General features: G+C 53.6%; 1 long non-coding RNA gene and 1 other non-coding gene across 2 annotated transcripts; both read right to left on the reverse strand.

Moving 5' to 3' along the window:
* Nucleotides 1–6,139: 6,139 nt before the first annotated feature.
* On the reverse strand, nt 6,140–8,892 carry LOC116875237. Its single transcript, XR_004384162.1, has 3 exons — nt 8,573–8,892; nt 8,237–8,331; nt 6,140–6,326 (listed from the first exon to the last, which is right to left on the reverse strand). It is a non-coding gene; the product is annotated as an uncharacterized LOC116875237 (long non-coding RNA).
* On the reverse strand, nt 8,010–8,196 carry LOC116875529. The gene has a single exon (XR_004384211.1).
* Nucleotides 8,893–18,101: the final 9,209 nt, after the last annotated feature.

Here is an 18,101-nt window from a genome sequence, read left to right on the forward strand (position 1 = left end):
TGCCTTCAGTTCAGGTCATAATCATGGGGTCCTGGGATCAAGCCCCACATCGGGCTCCCTGCTCAGCAAGAAGTCTGCTTCTCACTCTCCCTCTCCCACTCCCCCGTTTGTGTTCCGGCTCTGCTGTCTCTCTATCAAATAAATGAATAAAATATTTTTTTAAAGATTTATTTATTTATTTGACAGACAGAGATCACAAGTAGGCAGAGAGGCAGGCGGGAGGGGTGGGGGGGAAAGCAGGCTCCCCACTGAGCAGAGAGTCCTACATGGGGCTCGATCCCAGGACCCTGGGACCACAGCCCGAGCCGCAGGCAGAGGCTTTAACCCACTGAGCCACCCAGGCGCCCTAAAGAATAAACTCTTAAAAAAAAAGATTGGCCTAAACCTGGCTTGGGACAGAGCCTTTTTCTGCCTGATTAAAATTCTGGGGAAATTGGCATCCTTTGACATAATTTTTAAGGAATTTCCTGGGAAACCAGGTACCTACCCACCCAGCTAACTGTCAGACCTTCAGCCAGCATTCTTTTTGTATTTGCCCTGACAATAATCCAACCTAAATATTTTCCTGTAAAATATAAAATTCCTAACTAAAACTGAACTTCTGAATTGGCCTACGGGGGGGGGGGGCTTTTCCCCTCACGCAGGTGCTTATAACAAAACCTAACAACATTCTCCCAACGACACTGTCTGAAGTCTTCTTTCACACATCTAAGGAACAAGCAGAATGGACACATGACGTCACGTGGTTGCCCTTGTGTAAAGTTAGGCCGAGAAGATCCGGGGCACGGCCAGTGGGAACAAGAGCTAATGACCAAAGAATGCTCCGCTAGAGAAACAGCAGAAACGAGGGGAGAACAAGAAGGAAACAAAGAGGGTCTCGCAAGGCGAAGCCGGGAGGACGGTAAGCATTGTTACCTGCAAGACAACACAACGCTGAGCTGAACAGAATTCACACGGGATGACTGTACTGGAGGAAGGGGAAGGGGAAACAGAGGGGTCTGTGAGGGCTTGGCCTGAATCCCCCAGAATGGAAGTTGACAGGCAAGGCTTAAGACGATGAGCCAAAAGCAGCAGCACATACACGATGGTGGGAAGCGGGGAGACGAGCGTGCCTGGAAGACAGAGCCACGTGAAACGGCTGTCCGAGGGCAGGGCCCCCGGCAAGAGCGGTGCAGGGAGCAGCTGCTGGGGCCAGGCTTTTAACCCTGAGCTTTAAAACTCGTGCATTGTTGGGGCACCTGGGTGGTGCAGTCAGTTAAGCACCTGACTCTTGATTTTGGCTCGTCATGACCTCGGGGTTGTGAGATCAAGCCCGGCGTTGGGCTCCACGCTGGTCGTGGAGCCGCTTAGGTTCTCTCGCTGCCCTTCCCTCACCTCTCTGAAAACAAAAAAACTTGTGTAGTTACTTTAGGAAAAAAATTAAAAAATGAAAACAAACACCAAGCAGTGCTTACGTGTATGTTAAAGCAACCGGAGGAAGGAAGCCCTCTATTTCATTTAGACTTCTTTTTTTTAAAGATTTTATTTATTTATTTGACAGAGATCACAAGTAGGCAGAGAGGCAGGCAGACAGCGAGGGAGAACCAGGCTCTCCACAGAGCAGAGAGCCCAATGCAGGACTCGATCCCAGGACTCTGAGATCATGACCTGAGCCAAAGGCAGAGGCTTAACCCACTGAGCCACCCAGGCGCCCCTCATTTAGACTTCTTAATATTTTTTATCTCCTCCATTAAACTTTCAAAGGGGTGTGGCAATTTGGAACAGAGACGGCACAGGAGTGAAAGGGATTTGGGGACGCTTTGCCCGTAAGTCTTCATGACGGATGACAACCAAGTCAAGGTTTCAAAGGGGCGCGAAAGTGGGGAGTTTGACTTTAAGAAATGTGTTCCGCGGGGACAGCCGCGGGCATGGAATACGGTTTACAGAGCCTCTAGTGGAAGTCAGCATTAAAAGCCCAAGTCTGGTTTTAACAAAGAACATGTTGTTCAAAGAAAGTTAAAGTCTTATTTTAATTCCATATGATCATCTGAAGGTTTTGCTGACGGGGGCCGCAGGTCGAAAACAGTGTTGCGTAACCAGGACACGACGGCTCGGCTGCCAAGCCTGAGACACGTGACCTTCCCCTGACTCACTCGGCTCCATTTTTAATTACACTTGCAAGAAAAGAACTAGTTTTCTGCTGCAGTTGCATAATTGATCTGAAAAAAATATCGGAATGAAGAATTGCTTTTAAACACAGTCATTATGTGTAACCCCGTAAAACCAAAACAGGCCCCTGCGCTATGAAGGTTAGAGGAGAATATACTTTGTTGTCTTCTTGGTAGTAATTTAAATGACACAGATCTACTCTTTGTTGGGAAAAAAAAAAAACAAAAAAACAAAACAAGAAGTACATGGTTCCTAGAAGTGGCAAGAGGCTAGAGAACAGACAGTGGGTGAGACAGGACGTCTGGGCGGTCTCTGGCTTCATCTACAAGATGAAAGGCAACAGGCTGTCCCAGGAACTTCTATCCAAATGTCTCTTCCCAAGTCCAGGTTAGTTCCCCAAGGAACAACACGGTTACGGTTCAACAGAGGCGAGAGGGTGCCTCCCACAGCTGCACACTCCCTCTGCACAGATCACGGGTCCCCGCACCGGGCCAGTCTGTTAGCCCAAGAACAGGAAATACTTCGAAGGCCAATACTCTGCCAGCAGGGGAAAATGGTCCCTAAAAGAGGAGAGAAAACTGTGAGCTACTGACTCCTGTCTGGGAGTAAAAGTGAGACTTTCCTACGAGGCCCTGCAAGAGCAGACACCCAGACACCTCCAACCCTCCCCAGAAAGCCGCCTTGGTCACCCGCCTTCCCCACTCCCCCTGCCAGGATGTGCTGCCAGACTTGGCATGATTTCCTCTATTCCCCTAGGATGCGGGCCCTTTCCTGACCACCCTGATCTGAAGCGGCAACTCCACACCCGGCTCCATCCTGGCCCCGTTTTCCTTTCCTCCAGAGCACACCCCACGCTTCTCCCTTTCCCTCATGACCTCTCGGAGGGAGGGGAGTTGCCCGTGCCTGGCTCCCCAGCCCAGCCTAACTCGCCAGGGGTCGGTGCTCAGTTAAGCATGTTGAATGCATCAGAGAGCGGTCAACACGGTTCCCAAACCCGGGGACATTTAGTACTCCACCTAAAACGACACTTGGAGATCGTAACTCTCTTTTTCCAATCCAACAGCACCTTTCGAGCGGACGAGGATCGGCAGCCTGAACCACAGGGGCTCTGCACAGATCTTGTTCTGTGTTGCCGTGTACCTTTCAAGGGCAAGTACAAGCGACATCCTCCCGAGAGGTGCTTCTAAACCCTTACTATATCGTCTGAGGCCTTGAGGACTGGTATGCGTTGCACGCAAGTCCTTACCAAGAAAGATCTCTCACACCGCCTAGAACTGGTCCCCCGGAGTGAGTGTGGACGGAAAGTTGCGTTAGGACATGCTCTCGTGTTCTTCTCCCCAGGTGAGTGTCCCGTGCCTGGGCGGGGGCTTGGCTGGTCCATGACATGACGAATGCTTCCCAAGAGCTGTGTGCAATGGGGACCTCCTGGCAGAGTCCTAACAAGGAGCCCAACCCTGCAGATTAAACTTCTGCAGAACTTTCTGGTGAAATAAGGGCTTGGCGAAATTAAAAACTAAAATTGGACCAAGTTACAAAAGCGAACAGGGTGGCGCATCAGAACTGCGTCCTCTAGTGGACAAAGAAAGAAGTTCAAAACCGTGCAGCAGGCTGTTTTCTTAGTCCCTTTTCTGCGACAGGCCTTTTGTGTTCCATGTTTTAACATTAAAAAACATTGCTTCTTACGGACTGTGCATTTCAATAACCACTGCTATTATTAAAAGGCCCAGCTCTTTGAAAAGACTGGACTCCTGCCGGCCTCAACCCTCTCTTACATAATCCAGAGGAACAAAACCCAGAAACGCTGAAGCCTGTCCACGTCATATGGGCAGCCTCTTTTAGCTACGTGTTCTTTGGGGGAAGCAAGTACACCATCGCTGCGCCCAGGCCAGCTGGAACCGAGTGACCGAGCAGGAGACAGCTGGGGAATATTCTCAGGTAGGGCCTCAGCCAAATGCAATCCTAAGCCCCTCCTGTGGGTTCCGGGCTTCCCTCCCATCACCGACAGAGCCGCGCACACCGCACCAAGGTGCAGGATGGATGGAGGCTGTCGTCTTGGGGTGCGGCCCCAGAGGAAAGGGGCAGAGGTTCAGTGAAGCACCCACACTGGGGAAGCATCTGGAGGGGTGAGGAGGGGAGGGGCTGCTGGGGAAGACTGCAGGATCTCAGCCCACACCCCTCTGAATCAGAGCGGCTCTCTTCGTCCGTCCTCCTCCTGTTCTCTGCAGGCTCTCCCGCCCTGAGAGGTCTCAGACCGAGCCACATGGACGCACCGGGGAAACGCGGGCACCCTCCTCTGTTGACGCTAACACCAAACGAGAACCAGAGGCCCCTGTACACCACAGCTGACCCCACCAACATGAAGCACTCCTGTGCCATCATTTTCCGTGCTAGAAACACGATGTTCCTGTGGGGGCTGCAGGGGGCGGGGAGCTAATGCTTCTGATTCATCTCTCGAACCAAAGGTTGAAGAACCTCACTGGGTCAGTCTACAGACAGAGCCCCGCCGCTGCTCCAAGACACACCGAGGCCACGAGGCCCCGTCCGCAGCTGCTGTGCCCGAGTGGACGTTCACATTCCAGAGAGACACCCAGGAACAAGGCAGTGAGCGGGATCCAACCTGTTTCTTCCAGAAATACCAATATGTATGATTTCCCCCAGGACACGTATCCCAACACAATGTTAATTTGGGCAATTATCACGCTTCCTCTAAGGTCCCTCATGCAGAGGGCAGGGCCCGCCCTAGAGTTATGTGCTCTCGTGAGTGGCCCAATCGTGAACACGAACCGGGTGAAAAAGCCAAGAAGCTATAGCAAACCTGCCCGAGCTCCCACACCTGGGAGCAGGCAGGCCCCTCCTGCGACAGACGGCACCTTGTCTGCCAGGACCTGCTGCACGCCAGCGCTCTGGAAGCTCGTGGCCGGAAACACCATGAAACGCCCTGGAAATCTGAGAATGGGCAACAGCCAGTCCGTGGGTCTGCCGTGCTCCTGAGCACGTCCCACGACTTGCTGACTCCTCACAGGTGCCCACCTTTGGGAGTCACCGTCCCCATGGTCCCCATTTTACTAAGAAACGGGGAAGCGACCAGCCTAATGAGACACAGTGGGCCAGGGACGGAGCCAGGATGGGAAAGGCCCGCTAACGCTCGGGCTGCCGACCGCGCGGGTACCTCTGCCCTTCAGGGCTGACAGGCCGGCTGCCGTCCCCCGGGGGGCCATGCCTCCTCTCCACAGTGACGGGCTCTCAGACTAGGGGTCTGTGACAAAGCCCACCAACGGCTTCCCTGGCAAGGTCTGAAGTTACGTTCTTGGCTCTGCAGCAACTCGGGGGGCGGCCCCTCCAGGAGTTGAGCTGGACCAGAAGAGGGTTGGGCGAGAGGATGCTGAGGCAAAAGATTCACTAAGTCCGGCAAAGACAGACACAAGCGAGGACGACAGGCAGGAACTCCGGGTGTGGCACTAGGTCTGAAGGTCAGGATAACCGTCCCGGACTACATAAAACACGTACAGGTCGTACCTGTCACGTAACGACAGCAGGAAATAGAGGAAAGGCTTCTCCTTTCCTCACATCGATACGTGGTGAGCATTCAGAGAGGAAGGCCGGGAGAATTCTCCGTGGAGACGGCGCCCGCTCAGGGCTTGAGACCCGGGTGAGGAAGCAGAGGTGGGCGCCCAGCAGCTACCGGTGACCAGTTCTGAGGCCAGCAGCCACTTTCTGGAAAACTCTATCCAAAGTGAAGTCTGCACAAGGTGAACACGACCCGAAACTACACTCACCACCCCTTCCTCCTAGATCACGGAGACCGAGGTCACCTCCCTCCACGTGCCCCCCGCTTCTAGACAGCCCCAGCGCCCACACTTCCTACAGAGAAGCGCGAACAGCTCAGTCCCCTCAGCTGGGAGCCGGGCCGCCAACTGTGCACCTCAGCAGCAGAGGTGACACACTGCGCGCAAGGTCGGTGAGGACCAAGACCATAAAGTGCACGAAGAAGTCTCCTTGGGGACGGACCCCTTTTATTTGTATCCATACAAAACAGGGTCTTCAGCAGGTCGGCATTCAGAAGCTACATGGTCGAGTAAATGAAACCCAAGGAAGCTGGAAAGTTCCAAGCCCCCAACAATTACACTTCAGGTACACGGAAGCATTCACCCCGCACACAGATCTTCCCGTGAACTCACCTGCAAAGAAAGTACACTCCATCAGTTTTCATTCTGCCTTCGTAAGTCCGTTAGCACCATAAAACACCCCCCGAGATCTTACCACCTGGAATACACCGCGGAAGGTGCCCTGCACTGACCCCGCGTCTACCGGCCCCTCCTCCTTTCAGGTCTGCAGGCTCCATGCGGGGCTGGCCACCGCCCCGGTCGGTGGGGGCAACCACAGGGATTTCATACCCACCCCCTCCCTCTCCGGCTATCATCTGCACAGTACCTGGGGCCCGCCTCAGACACCTGCCTGCATGGAAGCCGCAATGAAGCTGGGCTCTGACAACGCCCCGAAACCCCACCCCAGCCTCTGCGTTCCTACATTCTCTTCCCTGCCCACAGCCACATGCTTCCCCAGATTGGCCCCGACTCACGAGCTGCCCACATCCTCAGGCACGTCCACCCCTCCTGCCCTTTGCCACGTGTCATCAGCAGGAAACAGCCTTTATGTCCCCACGGGGTCACATGCCATTATGTCCTATTGGCTATGTCCCTTCCTGTGGCTCCACAGCACTTACCATGCCCACCTCTCTAGATTCTAAGCCCCCCCCACAACACCGCGACTCCTCCAACCCCACCCTGCTCCCCCGGTCACAGACAGCATGCCCGGGCCACTGCAGGCACTCCTCCATCCGGGTGCTCACGACCACCCAGGAGGCCAAGGGATGGAGTCACTTCGCGAGGAGCACACGGCCTTCCAGCCAAGAGCACAAAGGCACTGGTAGGTGTGAGCTGGTCAGAAGACGGGAGGACTCTCTGAAAAGCAGAATCCCTCAGCCTTTACCCGGGAGGGGATGAGGTGCAGGAGACGTTAGTCTCTGTGCGGCTCGATTCCAATAAAGGGGCTCCTGCGTCTCCGATACCCGCTAGACCTGTGCTCTCCAACATCATGGCCACTGGCCACACGGGGTTACATACATTTAAACTAAAATGAAAACCCCAGTCCCCCGGCAACACCAGCCACACTGCCAAGTGTCCGACAGCCACACGTGGCTTGTGGCTGCTCTACGGGACAGGGCAGACCCAGACCATGTCCAGCACTGCAGAAGCTCCACGGACGGCACTGTTTTGTATCTGGTGTTCTCGTGAGATTACAGACGTTAGCACCTCATCCTCTTTAAAATCAGAAACATTTACGACCCAGAATGGCCCCCCCGCGTGATTAGGAAAGATTGAAATACTCCTGTGAGCCACAGGCCCTGCGTGGTCTGGCCCCTCCCCACTTTTCAGCTTCACCCCACACCATTCCCCTTGCTGTTGGGGTTACAATGGCCTTCCTCCGGCTCCAACACTGGCCACGTCTGCTAGCTCGCTGGGCCTTTGCACTTGCGGAACCCCAGCCTTCCAGAGAACTCCTGCTCGTCCTTCAGAGTCTAGCTCAGGCAGGCCGCCATCTGCTCCTCGTGATGTAGCTGCTAACGGGACCGCGATGTCCTTCGGGGTTTTGGCCTCAGCCTGAATTACACCCTCTGCAGGGCCATCATTTGATCTCATCTCCCCAGCGGGGCCGAAGCTCCCCCGAGCACAAGGGCCTGGGCTGTCCCGTCCGTCTCTGCGCGCACGAACATTGGGAATGGCGCATGGCCGAGTACCCGTCGGTACGCACGAAGTCCACTCTGCTCCGCGGTACCAACTCTAAGGCCCCCCCGGCGTGCGGCCTGTTTGCAGTATCATACATGATCACCAAACTGCTGCTAGAATGCTCACACCTGTTACTGCAAATTCAAACCCCGGGGGGCACTGCTCCCGGGAATTTTCTCTAGGTCAGGCTCGGGCTGCCTGGTACAAGGCTGCACCCACAGCCGCGCGGGTTCAGCAACGCAGGAGCCTTTCCCCAGACCATCGGCCTCGAGACTCTCCGTCCCGGCGCGTGACCCACGCACCTAGACTCCCGCACCGAGCGCGGAGGGCTCGCCCCGCCCGCGGCCTGCCCGCGTCTCACCGCCGGGGGCTGGAAGTTCTCGTTTTCTGACGAACCCTGGGGAGAGAGAGTCGCACGGCGGGTTCCAGGAACCGGAGGCTCAACCGCGGCCCACGCGCTCCGCAGACCCCCGCTCGGCCCCCGGCCCGGCCGCAGCCCCGCCCCGGCGTCGGAGCCTGAGTTCGGCCCAAGCCCCCTCCGCCTTCCCCGTCCGAGGCCCTGCTACCCAGGCTGGGGCCGGTGGCGGCGGAGACCCCCGCGTCACCCCGCGCCCCGCGCCAGGACTCCCCTTCCTTACCCACGAGCAAGCGCGCGCCTCCACTCACTCCACGCCCCCTGCGCCGAAGCCGCGCTGCACACGCACTTCCGGCCGGAAGTGACGACGCACCATAGAGGCGGGGGCCAGAGAGTCGCCCCGGGCTTTGAAACTGGGTCCTCCAAAGTCGTCTTAAAGGGGCTGAAGCCGGCGGGTCCTAGCCAGCCGCGATGGGGCCCCTGCTTTCGAGCTCATCCAAGTTGTGACACGTATCGGTGCTTCGCTTCTGGTTAGGGCTGAATGACATCCCACGCTAAAAGACCGGGGTTTTATGTTCCAGTCAAGAGGACTGTGGACGTGCCAAAGGCCCCACTTGGGGCAAATGGTGACTTGCTCCAGTCGGCCAAAAGGCAAAAGCCGCCCGCCTTCTGCTTTCCTTCTGGCCTCTCCAGCAGGGATGGCCCGAGCAGCCCGGACAGGGATCGCATGTGTCCTGAGTCTCCTGACAGAGTGTGTGGTTTCGCGGGTACAGGTGACAGAAACCCAGGCCGAGTCGCATTAGAAAGTGCACTTATTCCTTCCTGTGCCCGGTGTCCCCGGGCGGAGCAGCTGCAGGGGCTCAAAAACCCCATCGAGGGACGGGGTCGGGCCTCTGGAACTCTGGCTCCACCCCCCGGCCCGCCCCTCTCCCCTCTGGTGCAGGGGGTGGGGTTGAGGAGGGGCACAGAGGGGACAGCTCCCACAGGAAGTCATCTGCATGTGTGAGGTCAGAGGGACGGGGTGTAGTAGGTCTGGGATGAAAAGCACAATCGCTCCCGTGGCTGTGCGTGCCCTAGTCCTCGGACCCCGGATGTGTCACCTCACAGTGCAGAAGGGACCCTGCAGATGAGATGAAGCTGGGAACCCCGGGATGGGGATATGGTCCTGGACTGTCCAGGTGGGCCTGACGTCATCACAAGGGTCCTTGTAAGACAGAAGCAGGAGAGTGAGACAGAGAGGAGACGTGACCCTGGAAGCTGCTGGACTTGAAGGTGGGGAAAGGGGGCCATGAGCCAAGGAATGCAGTAGCCTCTAGAAGCTGGAAAGAGCAAGGAAAGTCTTCTCCTCCGGAGCCTCAGGCAAGAATCAGCCCTGCAGGCACCTTGATTTGTCACATTTGGCTACAAGGGAGTTTGCAAAACGTACTGTCTTTTAACTGCGTGCTCCTGTTGCTGGAGGGAAAGGGGAGGTGACTCTGGTCTCTGCTTCCTGGTGCTGTGCAGGGTGTTTGGAGGCTGGAGGATGAAAGGGCCAGGTGACAGCTGGTGCCCAGGAAGTGATGCTTTCGGAAATCACAGATGTGCTTCTCTGTGTCCTTCTTTTCAAAATGTCCCCTCCAAACACCGGGCACATTTGTACCTGTAACAGGAACTCTGCAAATTGGCTGTGATTCACTGATTTGCAAGACCCGCTGTCACTTTGATGTAGCAAACGAGCTCTTAGACTAGTGGCTTGTCTTACAAGAGTCACAATGGAGGGAGAGGAGCAGTGCCCAGGCTTGGAGTGCTGCCTAGTAGTTCAGAGTGACTCCCACAGCTCATCTTAATGAGGACTCTTCAACGCGCTCTTCGGTCTGGTGGCTCAGAGAGGCCCAGGAGGACCTGGCTAAGCCCTGTCACCACTCAATGGCTCTCAGTGTCCTTGCTCAGAGGCCAAGGGGTGGCAGCAAGCCCGGGGTTCAGCAGACAAGAGCTGCCTTCCGTACCTACCTTAGGAGACTTCCCTTTGGGGCCCAGGGAGTCCTGGGTACTATTTGCCTTTGAACCTGATGCTCCCCAGCACACCCCCTCTCTGAGGAGTGAGCACCCTGCCCCGGATTTGCAGCTCTCCCAGGGCTGAAAACATGTTCTGGAGGCTGAGAGTAGATTTATTTGCTCATTCTGCCTTCTGTGAAAGCAGCCAGTGGGAGCTGGACCCCCTCATGTGCCCAGATTTATGCCCTTGCCAAGCAGATATGGGCAGCCCCACAGCCCACCCATCTTGGGGTACATGCTTTCCTGCAGCAGCTGGTGCATTAGTTTTAAACCTATTTATTTAGCGGGGCACTCAAAGGGCTTCTGATTACTGCCACTCTGCGGGGCTGCCGGAACCAATTTCCTGAGGGTGATGGATTTCTTCTCATTTGCTGCTCTCAAGCTGTGGGTTCCTTCTGGGTGTTGGAGGAAAACATTTTCAAAAGATGCCATCTTCCCGGACCATCCCGCAGGGTGGGGTTGCAGGGGGGTTGTCCTGGGCTGCCACCACCTGGTGCTTTCTGCACAAAAGTAGGCAAGTTTCAGGACCCCTCACCCCCCATCCCCCACCCCCCAGAAGCACTGTGGAAGCCCAGCTGGGCCTGGGTGAGGAGCAGAGAGGAGGGATGGGGCAGAGCTGGGGAGGGAAGGGGTGGGGCCCAGAGGTAAGTGGAGAGTGGGAGGGGAGGGGAGGGGAGGGGAGGAGAGGGGAGCTGGCCTTCTGCTCCTGCTTGTTTGTCTTCCGGGCAGTGGTTCTTTGGAAGTACAGCAGAATCACCTAAGAGCTTTAAGGAGCCTGACACCAGGGACCGCCCTCCACAAATACTGATTTTGTAGGTCTGGGGTGTGGCCTGGGAATCAGAATGTTTAAAAGCTCCCCGTTCACAGGGCTGCCTGGGTGGCTCCTTTGGTTAAGCGTCTGCCTTGGGCTCAGGTCTTGACCAGGGGTCCTGGGATCGAGCCTGGTCCGGGCTCCCTGCTCTGTGGGAGTCTGCTTCTCCCTCTCCCTCTGCCTGCCACTGGTGCTCTCTCTCTGTCAAATACATAAAATCTTAAAAACATAAAAAGTGAAAGCTCCCGGGTGGTAGTTTGCTAGATTGAGATCCTCTAATCCCTGCCAAGAGGGATTGTCCGATTGGAAATGGGCAGAGGGATGCAAGTACGAGTGAACTTTCCGTGGGGTGTGGGCGCAGCCCCCTCCCCAGGGCCCACCTGGCTCTGGAGGAGTATGTATGGGAGGCTAGTTTACACCTCGGAATAGGGGGGAAGTTAAGTCGTGAGAAATGGAGATAATTTTTGTCCATAACAATGCAAATGCATTTTGTCCCACAGAGTTACAACTGGTGTCTGTCCTCGGGAGAAGATGCCATCAAACCTTCTGTCTTAGCGCCCTGTGGAGCACCGAGCATTGTGGCTCCAGCCAGCAAAGCCATCCCAGCATTCCTGATTGCCTGCACGCATGGCCGACTTTCACATTCTCTTCTCAACTGGTCTTAACATCTTAGTGGTTTCTTCATTAATTAACACGTTGGAAAAATTACTTCTGCAAACTCATTTTAGATGTGATATTCCTGTTTTAACTTGTTTGGGAAATTATCATTTAGGCCCCCCTCAGAGATCGTGGGGTGCCCCCTTCCTCTCGGGCACCTTACCCGCCACCCCACTATGGCTCCATCCTATTACATGATCTGTCTCCACCTGCTTGTTTCCCTGAATACATCAGGCCCACGAGGGCCTGCATTTTACCCTGCTGGTTAGATCCTATGATAATTTGTGTGCCCTGCCCCTGGCACGGGTCAAGTGCACTCAGGACGTTCAGTACAAGGTTGAACAGAAGTGGGACCATCGCCTTCCCAAGGGCTTTTTTTTTTTTTTTTAAGATTTTTGTAAAAGTAATCTCTACACCCAACATGGGGCTCAAACTCACAACCCCAAGATGAACAGAGTGTGCCCTACCATAAAGAGAGCCAGGTACCCCTTCCTAGGGCTTTATTGAAACTCTTCCTAAAATGTCACCATTATATACGTATTAATGAATTATATACATATTTGATGAATCCTGCTAATCAGGTAGGAAGGTTCCTTTTTTTTTAGATTTTATTTATCTGAGAGAGAAAGAGAGAGAAAGAGAGCATAAGGGGGGAGGGGCGGAGGGAGAGGAAGAGGTGGGACCACCCCACACCCCACCCCCGCTGAGCAGAAAGCCCACTCCCATCGCAGTGTTCTGTCCCAGAACCTGGGGATCATGACCTGATCCCAAGTCAGATGCTTAACCTGTCGGAATCACCCAAGTGCCCTGGAAAGTTACTTTTTAATTCTAGTTTGTTAGAGTGTTTTAAAGTCAAGAGTGACCAAGGGGGCACCTGGGTGGCTCAGTCAGTTAAGCGTCTTCCTTCTGCTCAGGTCATGATCCCAGGGTCCTGGGATCAAGTCCCTCATCGGGCTCCCTGCTCTGTGGGAAGCCTGCCTCTCCCTCTCCCACTCCCCCTGCTTGTGTTCCCTCTCTCTCTTGCTGTGTCTCTCTCTGTCAAATAAATAAAATCTTTAAAAAAAAAAGTGACTATGATTTGTATTGGGTGTTTTTTTCTGGGTCCATTAAGATGGTCACAGAGTTGTTCTCTTTTAACCTGAAGGACACTAAGAGAGTTTGTGATCTTACTATTTTTACATACCTGAAATAAAACACAACCAATTTTGTTTGAGGTCGGCAAAGTTAAATTTACTGTTATTTAACTTCCGTATCTTGCATGTATCTACAGAAGGAGGAAGAGGTCTTTACTTTTCCTTCTCCTGATGGCCTTTGTCTGGTTTTGGCTTTAGATAAGATTGGGTGCTATGGCTCCCATTCCCTCCCCTTTTTTCTTCCGAAACAAGGATAGTATTTGTTCATTTTATTTCAAAAGTAAGCTCCATGCCCAACGTGGATCTTGAACCCCAAACTCAGAGTCTTACGCTCCACAAACGGAGCCAGCCAGATGCCCCTGAAACAAGTGTTTTCTTCCCAGTGTTTGAGGAATGGGAAGCAGAGAAACATGAATACTGATTCAATTTCTTTAATGTTCATTGTTTTATTCAAGTTTTCCTTCCTTAAGTCAGTTTTGGTAATTTACATTTCCTCAGAGAATTCTCCATTTCATCTACATTTTCAAACGTGTTGACATAGAGTTGCTCACAGCGTTCATATGTAATTTTAAAAAATCTACGAAGTCTGGAGTTAGGTCCCCCTTTCTATTCTTGATACTGTTTGTCTTTTTTCTTGCTTCAGTTAGCTACAGTTTTCTTTTAAGATTTTATTTGTTTATTGAGAGAGGGAGAGAGCGTGTGCTCAGTCATGAACATGGCAGGGGGTGGTGTGGGGCAAAAGGAGAGGGAGAAGCCTTATGTGGGGCTCAATCCCAGGACTCCAGGATCATAACCTGAGTCACCCAGGAGCTCCTGAGATACCAGTTTTGAAGCAAAGAAAGTTTTGTTACTGGAAGGGCAGCTGGATGGACCCGAAGGCAGGGGATTGTTCCCAAAGCTGCCTTGCTTGCCTCACTGAGTCTAGGACAGCTTATATACGTAAGAGGTGGGTAAGGGGGCTCCTGAAAGCTTGAGTGAGGGGGTTCTAGAAACTCTTCCGGACAACGAGGCCCTATTTAGGACCTGATATGAGCAAATACGTCAAGACGAATGTCACCTTCTGGTCCCCATTAGGTTTCTACAACCAGTGCGTAAACAGGGAGTAGGGGTAAAAAGGCAAAGTTAATGATTGACCGTGCATGAGGTTAACAGGTGCATAAAACATAATTAAGTAGGGACCAAAACAGAACGTGGAGCTGAGTTAATAATGCAACTAATACGACTATAGTCCTGCTTACGTTCTCAAGACAGGTCTAGGAGCCAAGCTTCTGGCCCCAGGGATGGATGGGTAACAGCGCCAGAGCAGTTAAGCATTCAAGGTAGAATCCAGATGGTCTGTGCGTCTTTGTCAATGTCCTCAGCTCTGCTGCATATTTCAAAATGTTCATAACAAATGTGGGAGGGAAAGGGTAGGAAACAGCTAGGGGAGAGCCCCCTGGGTGTGGGTCCCCCAAGGCTCACTCCTGCCCAGTGAGGCTCATCATGGTAGTAAACGGAGCAGGACAAACTGGGGAGGTTGATTTGACAGATGCTAATCTTGACCTGTAGTGAGTCAGAGCTGCCGGGAGTTCACAGTTGGGAGGCTTTTAATCTTGCAAAACAATTTTGCAGTGACATAAATTGTCTCAATTACGTCCACTTAGAGGGAAAGTGTTTTAACCTCATGTTTTAGGAGCCTGGGTCATAAATGAAAAACACTGGTCTGGACTCCGGCAAATCCAATTTTCAACATTGGGTCCTATTACCCGTGAGCTGGGCTGCCTCGGGCCAGTCACTGAACCTTTCTGTTTCAGTCCGTTCCCCCATGTGTCATGTGGCACAGTTACGTCTCCCTCACACGTAGGGTTAACGGGAACCTGGGCTTGGAAACCTGCTGTGCCTGGCGCAGATGAGTTCCCAGGAAGGGGTAGTTTTTATTCCTCTCCGTATGGAAGTATTGTATCTGATTGTATCCAGACTACGACTCAGAAGGATAGCATATGTCGGGATTTGAGCCCCGAAGACATCTCGTCAAGTCCAGTATTTCTGACATGTGCTGTTCACGGGTCCTCTCCGTCCACCCCTTCTCAGCATCTTTGATTTTCACTGGAGCTTGACAAGAAAATCGGCTCTGTCTCCCGGTGTTCCACAACATGTCAGCCTCGCGCTGTGATTTGCTACATGTCTTTTCTCCCGGCGTCTTTCTTTCAAAACAGCAGCTATGGGAGTGAGGAGCATGTACTTGTTTTATAAATTCTCACTGCCTCCTGTGGATGGCTTGGCGAGCTTCCGATTCCGTGATGACGGCGAGAATGGGCCCGCGGCGGTGCCCGCACCCATTCATCACCCTCTCCCGTGCCTACGGCCAAGACTTCCCGGCTCCGACTTCCACCCACTTCCATCCGGTCTCATCTCTCACAGCAGCAGGCTCCGGAGAGGGTCTGCTCCTTCCTGCTTCCGTGAGGAATTGGCAGTGGGTGGGAGAGGTGGATGGTAGAGTTCCCTTCCCCCTCCCTTCCCCTCGGGTGTGTAAGTGCTTCCAGACACACACGACCTGTTTCTAGTCTGACTCTGCAAGCAGTTTGTTTGGAAGGATGCCTGGCTGGGGAATGGAAAGGAATGGTCTTTGGGATTTTTTGGCTTCCCACGGGCCGCTATTCAGTTACCCACGATGGAATTCCTAAGGAATGAGTGCTCTGGCCAGCTCTGGCCCCAGGCTTTCCAGCGGCTCCCGAAGAAGCCATTCTGCTTGTCCCCAGGCACTGACTCATTGTGTGGCTCCTTGAGACGGTGCCCAGCGGTGCTCAGGAATAACCCTTGTGGCTGGAGAGCGATGGGAAAATCGTCCTGCCTTCTCCCCGCCCCGAAGGTTCTTCCACTCTTTCTTGTCTTTACTGCACCTATGACAGTTTGCCCAGGGTAGAACTCAGTGAGGCAGGAGGACAAACACAGACTCTTGAGTCAGAGGGCCCTGAGTTCAAATCCAGGGTCCCCACCTGTGGTCAATGAATGAGATCTTGGCTTCCCACTCTCCACGCACTCCCTGTATCAGATTCAGACCCTGCTGCTCTTGGGTGTGTGGGTTTGGAGTCCCGCCTGCTGGAACGGGCAGCACAGGTGGCTGTGGGGGAAGGGACCCTGAGGTCCCAGGTGAGGCCTTCAGCTGATGTAGGAGACAAAGGTAGAAGGAAATGTAGGGAAAATGAGGTGACCTTAGAACCTGCAGCCCGTCGACAACTACCTGAGGCAGGCAGAGTGTCACGTTCCTCCAGAAAACTCCCACCTGTTTCAATTTTATTTATTTATTTTTAAAATATTTTATTTATTTATTTGACAAAGAGAGAGAGAGCACAAGCAGGCGGAACTACAGGGAGAGGGAGAAGCAGACTCCCCGTGGTGCGGGGAGCCCGATGTGGGGCTGGATCCCAGGACCCTGAGCCGAAGCTGGAAGCTTACCTACTGAGCCACCCAGGTGCCCCCCACCCCCCCAAGTGTTTTCATATCCGTGCCTTGCTAGAGGGAAAAACAACCTTAGCTTGGCAGTAGCCAGGCCTCCGGGGTCCTGGAAGTCTTGTTTAACAGATCAAAGTCCGTTTGAAACTTTGCTTTGTCTTGACGTCCGCCAACCCCAAAGTCCCGGGGCAGCACACGGCAACAGACCTTTCCGTCCACAGATCCTGTCCACTGGCTTTTATAAAAATCACCTTTTTTGGTACCAAAGACATCACAAGAATTCTTTCCGGGCCCTCAGCTCTGGACCTCACCAACGTTCCAAAACATCATTTCTGCTGTACTTCCTCTGCCAACCCCAAGACGGACGTGCCCTGGCTCCTGCTGGCCCCAGACGGGTGCAGACGGAGCCCCCTCTCCCCAGCCAGCCCGCAGCCCAGAAACAGCCCTCTCCAACCCAGAGAACTGCGAGTGAGAAAAATCAATGTTGGCAGGGTTTGGCTAACTTCTTCTTTAAAGGACTGGCTACTAATTATTTTAGACTGTGAAGGCCAGATGGTCTCTGTTGCAGCACTCTCAGTCCGAAGGTGTAGGGCATAGCAGCCACGGACAATCCGTACACAAATGAGGGTGGCCGCGTCTATAATAACATTTTATTTATGGACATCGACATTTGGAATATCCACAGATCTCTCATGTCACAAAATAGTCCTCTTGCAAATTTTTCTTTTGACCACTTAAAAATATAAAAACCGTTCTTAGCTTGTGGGTCTTAGGGAAATTGGTGCTGGGCTGGACCTGGCCCTCTCTTGCCATCCTTGGCTACCCGCCCCCCCGCCCCCAGCAAGTCATTGAGATCCGTAAGATTTCTTTGATACACAGAGAAACAGATTAATACACCATCTTAACAATGCGATCTTGGACAGAACACCTTCCCCAAATCTCAACTTTTTCATCATAAGATGGAGGCAAAAGTAGACTATTTCTCTCAGAGTAAATGAAATAATATGGGAATTGCTTCATTATAAGTGTTTAATCTATTGTGATTTTATTCTGTGTTCCAGTGGTTTGGGGTGGGGAGGGCGCCAAGTGAAGGAGGGTTTTCACCCCCAGCAAACCACACAGTGGGACTCCAGGGGCTAACTCTCAGCATGGAGGGTCTGTGAGGAGAGGGATGGGGGCCATGCTCCTAGCTGGGGGCTTGCTGAGCTCCAGTCGTCCCTGTTATGCTCTGAGGACAGACCAGGGCGTGGAGAAGGCATCCCCGGGAGAGCCAAGCTTGCATCCTCTGGAGCAGTGTGCAGGCAAACGTAGGAGCTGCTGTCTGCTTCCCACCACTCCGGCTGGAGCAGCTGGTGATGCTGGGCAAGTAGGTACTGGGATGCCGTTGCCCAGAAAGAAAGGATGGGGGTTCCCCCAGCCCACATCTTCCCAGGACTTAGGATGCACTATAGAGCTCCTCACTGATTCGTCTGGTTTTTGTGAATGACCATGACACCGAGGACAGGCAGCAATCGTGAACCGCCTGGGGATGCCCCACAAAGGGCTAGGAGCCCAGACCGTTGGCATGGCCTGGGGGACACAGGCATCGTTTTGGAGGGTGTTCTCAGCCATGGAGATGTCCAGCAGGAGTCTGGACATCCCCCTAGGGAGGTGGACGGATAAGGGACCTGCCATCTCCATGGAGACCACCTTGTGGGGCTGGCACTCCCTGGGGTGTGGATGGAACCAAACCAAGTCAGAGAGAG

The sequence above is a fragment of the Lontra canadensis genome, unplaced genomic scaffold, assembly GCF_010015895.1.
Source record: "Lontra canadensis isolate GAN:19392208 unplaced genomic scaffold, GSC_riverotter_1.0 scaffold41, whole genome shotgun sequence".
In the NCBI taxonomy this organism is placed as follows: domain Eukaryota; kingdom Metazoa; phylum Chordata; class Mammalia; order Carnivora; family Mustelidae; genus Lontra; species Lontra canadensis.